Here is an 11715-nt window from a genome sequence, read left to right on the forward strand (position 1 = left end):
CCCTTTCCAAGAACTCGAGTGGGCAAAGAGAGTTGGAAATATTGATACTACAGACTGTTTTTACAATCTACAAACATTTTTCTCAAAAAAACCAATTAACTATTGCATATTTCACCATTACAAATTGTATGCACATCATAACCTTTTGATAAATGAGTCCAAATAGATAGTTTTATTCGGTGGTGGGATTCAAATAATTTCACCACCGGTTCACTGCCCTAATGATTTATTCCAACAACCAGTTTACCAAACTGTTTAGAAAGTTAACAACTGGTTCTCCTGAAATGGTATGAACTGGCTGAATCCCACCACTGGTTTTATTTCTATACAGATTGGTGTGGGTTTATGCATGTAGAGTTCTGCTTTTCTAGGTGTTGGAGAGTTACGGTAATTTTCTGTGCTACTAGCAACTAGTAAACCACATGCAAATAAATGGCAGCAAATTTTCAGACACAATCCTCACCCCATCATGTTTATTTGTCATTTTTGTGCCATGAAAAGTAGACTACAATGATGAACCTGAATAGGTAACAGCAAAAGGCATGTATGGGATCAGGTTGCAGATTTTTTAAACTGGAGATAGAAAAGTTCTTTGTTTAGAAATACTTCATTGAGTAATATTGTTTTGTGTCCCTTTTGAAAGAACAAAGTGAGTAGATAATCCTATATTGCATAGATAAATAATGGCTTCGGTGTGAGGTACCAGCTGTACGCTGATGACACCCAGCTGTACTTTTCCACACCGGGCCACCCCAATGAAGCTATCGAAGTGCTGTCCCGGTGTTTGGAAGCCGTACGGGTCTGGATGGGGAGGAACAGGCTCAAGCTCAATCCCTCCAAGACGGAGTGGCTGTGGATGCCGGCATCCCGGTACAGTCAGCTGAGTCCGCGGCTGACTGTCGGGAGCGAGTCATTGGCCCCGATGGAGAGGGTGCGCAATTTGGGCGTTCTCCTGAATGAACGGCTGTCTTTTGAAGACCATTTGACGGCTGTCTCCAGGAGAACTTTCCACCAGGTTCGCCTGGTGCGCCAGTTGCGCCCCTTTCTAGACCGGGATGCCTTGTGCACAGTCACTCACGCCCTTGTGACGTCTCGTCTGGACTACTGCAATGCTCTCTACATGGGGCTCCCCTTGAGGGGCATCCGGAGGCTACAGTTAGTCCAAAATACAGCTGCACGGGTGATAGAGGGAGCCCCTCGTGGCTCCCGAGTGACACCTATCCTGCGCAGGCTGCACTGGCTACCTGTGGCCTTCCGGGTGCGCTTCAAGGTGTTGGTGAATGTCTTTAAAGCGCTCCATGGCATAGGGCCGGGTTACTTACGGGACCGCCTGCTGCTACCGAATACCTCTCACCGACCCGTGCGCTCTCACAGAGAGGGACTCCTCAGGGTGCCATCGGCGTGACAGTGTCGTCTGGCGACACCCAGGGGAAGGGCCTTCTGTGGGGCTCCGCCTCTGGAACGAACTCCCCCCAGGACTTCGTCAACTTCCGGACCTCCGAACCTTTCGCCGCGAGCTTAAAACCTACTTATTCATCTGCGCTGGAATGGGTTAGTGTTTTAAGTTTATGGGTTTTAATGGGTTTTAGTTTTAAATTTTAATTGTGGCCAATTTTAATAAGTTTTTTAACTGTATTTTAATTTGTATTTATAGTATTGTATTTTTACTTGGCTGTGAACCGCCCTGAGTCCTTCGGGAGAAGGGCGGTATACAAATTTAAATAATAAATAAATAAATAAATAAATAAAAAAGATAGGATCATAAAACCAACCCTCTTCCTGTCAAGGGCTTTTTATAAGTTATTATGATTCAATGAAACAAACAGGAAATTTCTCTCATAATTCAACATATTTATTATTTCTTCAATGTATAAGTCTTTCTATCTGCCCAATGGGCACTTAACAATATTTAAAAGCAAGCAACAGCAAAACTAAATATAGCCAAGATAAAAAACAATCAATTCACAATTAAAACTATCCTGTCATGGAAAACCCAACCCCTGCGTACCTGAACACAAACATGGTTAAGGGTCTCGCAAAATGATGGCAGATTTTTCTTAGAATTGTCCAGTTTGAAAAGAGATATAAAGGCCACAATAAAGATGGTTGAAAGTTGTCACTGGAGTACATATGAATTTGCCTTATATTATTTTGGAGATTCTTCGTAAGTCAATTGTTTGGCAACTTTCTTTGAAACAATCTGCACTTTAAATAAAAAATATATTAATTTGTGAAATAAATATACAGGTAAATAAAGGCAATACAACATTAGCCTTGACACTGTAAATGTTTCTAATAAATGCAAAGTCCAGTATCTATGATCACAGAAAGAAAAATAGACAAATGGTGTGTCTGCAAATATGAGTTTGTATTCATTATATTTTTTTTCTAAAAAGTGACTTAATGGTCTGGACATGGTATATTAAAACTTCACTAGATACATATCTATAAATCTAATACAACTGGATTAAGGTTATTACAAAAGCCATTAATTTGCAAATGTCAGGATTATAACCACATTGCTTGATATTTTTGTCAAAAGAATCTCAAAGAAAAAATAACTTTCTTATATCATTGGCAAAGAAAATGTCATTACCTTGCTAATCTTGGAAAGACACCAAGATGGTAGATATATTTTAAAATGTGGCATTTTGCTATCCAAACTATATGCTGAAATTAAGATGATAACACATTTTCTTCCACTTGATTAGGGAAGGAATAAAACAGAAACAAGAGAAGTTTGAAATTAGGTTAGTATCTTGTGACATTTTCAGCAGAGTTATCTCTAATTTAGGTGGACATGTAACCAGGAAGAACTTCTGCAGTGATCAATTTTGCTTTGTTGGATTGCTGCTTCTGCTGTCCATTTACCTCTTTTACTGCAATGAATGCATCATACAGATGTAAAGATAGGAAAGATGGAGATAGATTTTCTTTTTTCTGTGATTTCTGGGTTAAATGGAGTATGAAAATGGATTTGGCAGTCCATTCCCTACTTACTGTCCTACATTCTCAGGTTTGAGCTTTGTAAATCCTAGTCCTCTTTTTAAGGGATAACACTATCACTATGTTGTACCAGAATAATGGAAGAATCATTCACAGGCCAAAAAGGACTAACTTTCATGAATCAACTTAAAAAGAATGTTGACAAAATTTTTCAAAGAATACAGTTCTTTCAAACTACATGAACTTGCAGTGGGCAAAAAGGTATTAATAACACACTCTCCCCTGGCATACATAACACTTCTTTTCTAGCTAGTGATCCCAATGCTGGAAATCATAATATTCTTAATATTTAATACAAAAAAAAATCAAAATAAGAGGGATAAACGTTAAAATGTCAAGTTCCTATTTTTAAGCCATTGGAAACATTTTTATTTTCCCAAATAAAATTAATTTTATTTATTTTTTATAAGGAAATGGCTATTGATTGTACAGCAAAGACCTCGTGGCTTCGAATATTATAGAATTTGTTTATATGCTGAACCACAGATATGAAAATATCTGAAGGGCCGGTTTAGCTCACGCTGGTAAAGCCTGTTATTAAGAACACAGTAGCCTGCAATTACTGCAGGTTCGAGCCCGGCCCAAGGTTGACTCAGCCTTCCATCCTTTATAAGGTAGGTAAAATGAGGACCCAGATTGTTGGGGGGGCAATAAGTTGACTTTGTAAAAATATACAAATAGAATGAGACTATTGCCTTATACACTGTAAGCCGCCCTGAGTCTTCGGAGAAGGGCGGGGTATAAATGTAAACAAAAAAATAAATTAAAAAAAAATGCCTTTATAATGCAGATCATTGCCAGGAATATATTGAGAACACTGATTTCTAGAAAACAATGTAATAGATTCTGATACAAAAAAAACCTTTAGGTATGTCTTAGTTACAACTGTGACTATCAGTAAGATACAAATCCAGCCATTGCCAGGATTACTTCATTAATACTATTTGAATGACAAAGGGGACTTTTGTAGGCCTGAGGGCCTTTGCTATGGTTTGCAGGTCGTCTACATTAATAGTTATTAAAATTATGTGCTTTCAAATATACTTACTGTATATTTACAGTATCTGAAATAAATGTGTAATATAAATTATTGTGATTTCAGAATATTCTGAAATGTGTCTCAGTTCTTGCATTGCATAATGCATCACTGGACCAACTGGAATATTATGCAATTGTAATGCATACAACAAGACTTCAGAGCAAGCTACAGAAGCTGCAGAATCGAGAAAAAATTGCCATAGTTCATGTTCACTCTGTAATGGGAATACCTGTCATTATATCTGTTTCATAAAATATTTATTATCCAGCTCTTCAGTGATATAGTTTTGCCAGGCTGCTTCATTACTTGCAACAGCAGTAAATATCTTTGTCTCAATGATCCCCATGACCTAAAAATATTGATTTTCCTTTCTTTCTTTTTCTTTTTTCAAAGTCAGGCATGATCCTTTTATTTGAATGAAATGGATGCAAACTAAGGCATCTGGTAAAAATTTCTAATCATTGTTTGTTTTTTTCTTTTGGGAATGAATTGATGAGAATATTTTGGGGAGGAACACATATGTAATTTAAACAATCACCCATCAAGAAGCCTGTGCTCTCTGATTATGGTCATTTGTTTTATATCCATGGATTTCAGTTGGATGTGCATATGCGTGCTGAGTCCTGGATAGTACCCAATATCTGCACATCTGCAGCTAGTTTTATTATTGTTTTGCACTAGCAGAGAAAAATTGAGTCAATCCTCTGTTGTTTTTCGAATCATGCTTTGTAAACGATGATTGTATGATTCTTTTACAAAAAAAGAGGCAGCTTGTTTCCAATGCTACGAAGATCGCTGCATCACATACTAATTTCTTTTTCATCTGCAGAATTTTAGAAGTGTAGTCCCAATAGCTAAATAATAAAAGAAATATTTTTATCGATAGAACTACAAGATTCATTAACATTCCAGCTATATGTATAGAGAGAGCTGTTTTCTTCTGGTTCAACTCAAACAAAAAAAAGGTGTTGAAGAATTTTCCCCCACTCCCCATCATATTTAAAAGCAGAATCAGTGAGTTCATACTGGAAAGAAAGAAATCACTTTATGGCTGAGCATAATATATAATTCTACTGTAGTTTTTAAACCATGATTATAGCTTATGTGAAGCCAGCAAACTATATATGCATGCATATATGTATATGTATTATAATATATAATAGTATATTAGTGGTCAAGCAACCATTGATATTTTATTTATTTATTTGTTTATTTATTTGTTTGTTTGTTTGTTTGTTTGTTTATTATTCAATTTATGTAGCCACCCATTGTGATTCTGGATAGCTTAAAATTAAAACATACAAACATTGAAAACAATTAATGTTTTTATGCAGTACTGGGAGAGACTGGGACTCTCATATTGTGCATGGTAAATTCCTAGATTAAAGTTTTCTCAAAATCCAAAGCCACTCAATCTTGCCAGGATTAAACCAAGTCTATTGTTTTTCATCCAAATTTGTATAGCCTCTAAGCACTGAGTCAGGATATTGGCAGTATCACTTACTTCACCATGGATGGATGTGTATAATTTGATATTGTCAGCATACTGCTACCTCAACCACTTGATGTAGATGTTAAATAGGAGCAGTGAAAATACAAAACTGTGCAGTGTTCCACAATTTAGATATGGAAGATAGGATCTCTTCCCCTGATCAACACTAACTAAAACCAGTTCCCGAGAAAGAAAGACAATGGGCTAAATAATGGTACCCACTCAATGGTATCAAAAACTGCTGAGAAGACAACAAGAGCAAGCATGGATGTAATACATCCTTCCCACGCTCAGCAGAGGCAATCAAAAAGTGTAACCAATGCTGTCTCGGCCCAATAACCATACCTGTAACATGATTGAAAAGCTATTGATAATCTGCTTCATCCAGGATCCACTGGAGCTGTTATGAGTTCACCTTTTCAATAATCTTCCCTAAAACGTTAAGATTAGATACTGGATGAAAATTGTAAAGAAAGGCCAGGTGCAATAATGGCTTGTTGAGAAGAGGACAGTCCAACACGTCTTAAAAGTCACTGGAATCATTCCGTCTCTCAAAAGAGAATTTATCACCACAGAAACTCAATCACATGTCATCTGCTTGGAATCTCCTTATCAACCAGAAAGGGTATGGATTGAAGAAATAGATGATCACAAACATTAGGACTTTTGTTGCTTTCTTGGGCCCAATAGGTTTGAATTCCTCCCAAAAACATGGCAAGATTATGCCTCAAGGCATCCCCACAGGGGCTGCACCAATGCTAGTATCAAGCTGGGAATGAATCTCAGTGATTTTGCCAAATTCTGAAGATGTATTCTGGAATCACCTCCACCGAAGCAAACTTTGTTTAACAGTTAAACAGAGTCGCAAGTCTGCTATACCCAGATAGATAAGTGTGGACATTTACTGATGTGAAATATTGATACCTGATATGCATCCAATAAACTTTATCAATCAGATAAATTTATAGAGTTAAAACTTATAACTATAAAGTTACAAAGAAGGTGGAAACCTGTAATTTAATGTAAGGATATTCATTTTACGAATAAAGAAAAATACTTATGTAACATACTCCAATATAGAATGTAATTGAGATGGATCTGGATTTTGATTTTTTTCTGGACCTATTCCCTGTAAACTCCTACTTGTAACCCTTCCTATATATACAGAAACCAAACAAAATGAACAGGAATAAAATAGATCAGTATTAATTAACAGTAAGCTAGCTGGGATCATTTTCTTCTAAGTAGCCTAAAGATAGGCTTCCAATAAAAATATTCAGTCAATAGAAACCACAGGGATATACCAAATTTCATGTAGTTACAAATCCCTAGTCAGAATATCATTTGATGAATTGGACACCCATCTCATTTTGGGGCATCTTTTGTACATAGACAAAACCAAGAAAAAGTTTGTTGAAACTGGGATAACACAATGGAATTTACATAATTAGTACCTTGCTTTGTTAATTTTAGTGGGATGTACTTTGCTAAACTTGTTATGTATCTAATCCCTTCATGGGGTTCACATTATATGCTAGGCCAGAGTACAATATATTTGTTTTTTAGGTTACTATATTATGTGAAGTTAGCCAATTTTGAGAAAAAACAAAATTATTTCAAAAAGGAACAATTAAGTAATAATCTATATATACATTGAGAACCGCAATCGCCAAATGCCATTTCCATCCAGGAGTTCTATATAATTGTTGGAGATTGAAGGATGTAGTGTATACTGTATGTGTGAGCATTTCTGAGAGCAGGAATTTAACTTTAGCAAAGAATAATGATGCACATTTCATAATTGTATCAGGTGATTTAGCAGAAGAAATACATTATACTACAAACAAAAGCTAGTGCATATCCAAATATATTTTACTAGGATAGGAGATAGCTAGCATGTTCTCTTTGTGTGGAGTGTTTGTCTGTGTGTTGTACACAAAAGGCAGGATGAAGTGACCTCTGAATAGCAATGTCTTAGATAAAGACAGAATAGAGGGGGACAGAATATATTCTTAACTATCTATCTATATTTTACTACTCCCTTGTGGTAAGTTAGTCATAAAGTACTGCAGTAGTACTTCCAATAGTGTCAGCAATTGTTAAATAAATGCCATTTTCAAAGGTAGCATTTCAGGCTTTCGGAAGACATAAGACCACTTGGGACATGATGAAAGACCATCGATCTTTTAATTTCAAAGATGCTTCATCATGAGACATAGCCCATCAATGGAAACTAGTTGGCATTGATCCTAACATCATTTCATAAAGTTGCTTAAACAACTCTACTGTAGCCTCTTAAGCTTGAAGATGTAGGGCACTGATGTCATTATGCTAGCACCTAATGTTACATATTTAATTGATTGTGTTATTTTATGCTATTATTTGATGGGTGAATTTAATTGCATATTTTGCTTTATCATAAGCTGTAATATTCTGATTTATCAGCATATAAAGATAATAAACAAACCAATCTAAATGGCAAAACAAACAAAACAAATTGAAAACACAAATAGGTGCTTTATTTGTGAGACAAAATCATTTCTGCCATGAGTTCATATTTTGTGTCTTCTGGAGAAATTCTCTTTTCTCCTTCACTGTGACATACCTAGTTTACAACTTTGTTTACTGCATCTTGCAGAGAGAATACAAAAAAGACAATGATATTTGGAATTCATTTGGTATTCTCTTGAGCCAGAAAGATAAGATACTTAGTTAGGAGCAATCTGTTCATTGTCATTTTATATTAAACTGTGAGTGGAATTATTATGTGTTAAAGGATATAAACTACATCGCTTAGACAGGTCAAACTGAATCAATCATGGTTTATCACTGCATCTTCACTGCAGAAAAACTGTTCATGCCTTTCGTCTATTGAAAGAAAAAAGAGAACAAAGTAGTAACCTCCACAAATATCAAGCTGATTTTGTCTCTCTTTCAGTAAGAAAAACTAAAATAATTCAGGATCAAGGTTTTTTTCCCCCATTTTGTAAAATCTTAGGTTTTTTTCCACTTTTGGGGGATACAGATAAGGAAAATGACTGTGGTCTCAAAGTCATTCCTCTAGCTAACAAAATAGCATTGCTTTTAAGTCATCAGGGCTAGTTTTGTGCTGGCCTTCACTAAAAACAGAGCAAACATTTAAAAAAGTTTCCAGAATAGTTTTACCCAGGGAATGCATATCCTCAGAGGTCAGTGTTGCCAGACATATTAGTGTTGAATTTTAAAATAAACATTGGGATGTTTGGAAATATTTGTTGTATGCAAATATGTAAAACATGCAAAACAAGGCTAACAGCTGTGGGGTGTTCTCACAAGCCACATGAGTAAAACCTTCTCTCCCCGCCTGCTGCTCCCTCCCCTCAATTACAGGCACAAAAGATATTTGATGGCCTTCTACTCAAGAAGAAGAATAGATTATACAGTAACTGTGAAGTAAGGTATGATTTTTCAAAACTGTGAAAGCAATTCAAAGTCTCATATTCACATTTTATTCCTTTTCTGGATCAATTTTTAATTTCTGTTACATACTAATAAGTAAAGAGATATTTAAAATGAGTTTGTCCAAGAACAGAGATATTACCATTTCTGTTAGTCCTTCTCTCAGGGGTGGGCTGCTGGGGTTTCACAGGGATTCGGGAGAACCTCTAGCTAAGATTCTGTGCAGTTTGGAGAACCCCCAAATCCCACTCCTGGCCAGCCCTGCCCACCTGCCTCACCCCTCCCAGGAGTCCTCACGCAGACCGTTTTGGATGCAGGTTAAGTGCAGGGTGCGCATGGAGGCTCAGGGAGGATAAAATACGTGTCTATCAGAAGTTTGGGAAGGCCAGAAATGGGACTGTTTCCCGCCTGTGGAGCCTAGGAAGTCTGTTTTCACCCTCCCAGAGGCTTGAGGAAAGCCTTCGGAGCCCAGGGAAGGCAAAAACACACCCTCGGCCAGGAGGCCGACTAGGCTTTGTTCACCATGTTCATACCCACCCAGCAACTGGGCAAAGAACCCCTTGCCAAAACTTTTGAAGCCCACCCTGCCTTCTCTCATTTTTTCTCTAATTCATATTTAGATTACTTTCTTGTTTTTTTATTGTGTGGGTTGGGACTTTTTCAAAGAAGTTAAATGAGAGCCCTAAACCAAGGGTCAAAAAGGTGTAAAATCATGGTTCTGAGAATTGGTAAATTTGCTGTTGAATTTGATTGAATGGTCAAAAAAGAATAGGCAGATCGAAGGACTCATTACAATATGCCTATTATTTGCACTTCTTAACTAAGGTACAGTAAAGGTAAAGGTTCCCCTCGCACATAAGTGCTAGTCGTTGCCAACCCTAGGGGGCGGTGCTCATCTCCGTTTCAAAGTCGATGAGCCAGCGCTGTCCAAAGACATCTCCGTGGTCATGTGGCCAGCATGACTCAATGACAAAGGTGCACGGAACGCTGTTACCTTCCCACCAAAAGTGGTCCCCATTTTTTCTACTTGCATTTTCACATGCTTTCGAAACTGCTAGGTTGGCAGAAGCTGGGACGAGTAATGGGAGCTCACCCCGTTATACGGCAGCACCAGGGATTCGAACTGCTGAGCTGCCGACCTTTCGATCGACAAGCTCAACGTCCTAGCCCCTGAGCCACCGCGTCCCCTTATTCTTAACTAGCTCCATGCAAAGGAAAAATTGGAAGCTGCATTGCTAACTCAATCTGTTACAGAACTATTTGTTTTTTAAATTATCTATTGAGGAACTACAGAATAATTATATTAAAATGCTAAAAATACCATTACTTTTCTATGTGTTGATACATTTAGACACAAATGTAAATATTATATATTGAGTTAGACAAGCTTTCTCTATATTATCTACCCTCAATCAGAACTCTGTGGATGCATTTAACTTAAGTTGCATATCTGAAGCTGGAATCCAAAGAATCTGGAAAACAAATTGGACAGAGTTTGCAGGACCCATTTTGTTCAAAGACTGTGGTTCAATACATTATATGAAGCCCTAGGCCATGTCATTCAAATATAGTACGGTTACTATTCCTGAGATTCCCAAGATCTCAGATAAGAATCTTTTTTGGAGATGGAAGGATAAAAGGAAAATTTCTAACACAAAATTATGGTTCTCTCTACTGTTAATTCTAAATGCTATGCCCATGTTCTCCATCATTTAATTCATGAGAACAATAACATTTAATAACAATAAGAAGAAATGTTTCAATTTTTTTTTCTGAAAAGCTATGTAATCTACTTTGAATGATGTATTGACTTTTACTTGGATTTAGCCAATCTATTCTTATTCATTTCAATAACATTCATATGATATGTGCATAGCTGGAATTTAGCACTAAAGCCATATCAGCGTTTTATATTTATGCACTTTAAATTTAAGAATAGCTTTTGTTTTCTTTGACATTGATATATCAGATTCAAAACAAATATTCCAGCTAACAAAAGAAGCATTCATTAACAATCTCCAAAGATGCAAATGTGTGAACTGGAAAATAAAAAAGGATCATCAGCAACAAGGTAGATGGAGTCAATTAGAAAAGTGATGGTCAATTCCTGGAAAATTGGAAGATTCAGATCAGTATGAAGAATATCCATCTATGGTGTTGCTCAGAATCAATAGCAATTTAAAGATCAATTAAACTAATAATTTAATTAATATTTGTGTGTGCATATATTTTTTATACATGTGTAACCCCCTGCCATTTTTTAGGATGTACCAATCAGTAAATCTTGAATTAAGGGCATATAGTACATCACTCCATATTTGCTTATCCTATAGATTTTTTTTAAATGTGGGTTCCCCCCCCCTTTTTTCTTGAGTCTAATTAGTTTTCTGTTGGGAAACAGAAACTGTGAGTTGTCAAAATAAGACTTTTTCTCTCCTCTCCCCCTTTTTTTGTTTTGTTTTACAGTTACATTCCAATATAAGTAGATGGCTGATTAGACTAACAAACATAACCACAGCTGTTAGAAAGTCTAATACTACTTAGGCTTTGCCTCTTGGCTTTACTTTTGACAAGTTCAAAGACATATGGTAATGTTACATTATTTTGTCTCCTTGTGTTGCTAAGCTAGACACTTTAGTTCAGATGCTGAAATCATTAGAAGGGAGAGGGAGGAAAGGTGGGAGAAAGGCTGAGAAAGCTTTTTAGTGAAGATCTTAAAATGAAGACAGATACAGGAGGT

Source organism: Ahaetulla prasina, chromosome 5, assembly GCF_028640845.1.
Source record: "Ahaetulla prasina isolate Xishuangbanna chromosome 5, ASM2864084v1, whole genome shotgun sequence".
NCBI lineage: Eukaryota > Metazoa > Chordata > Lepidosauria > Squamata > Colubridae > Ahaetulla > Ahaetulla prasina.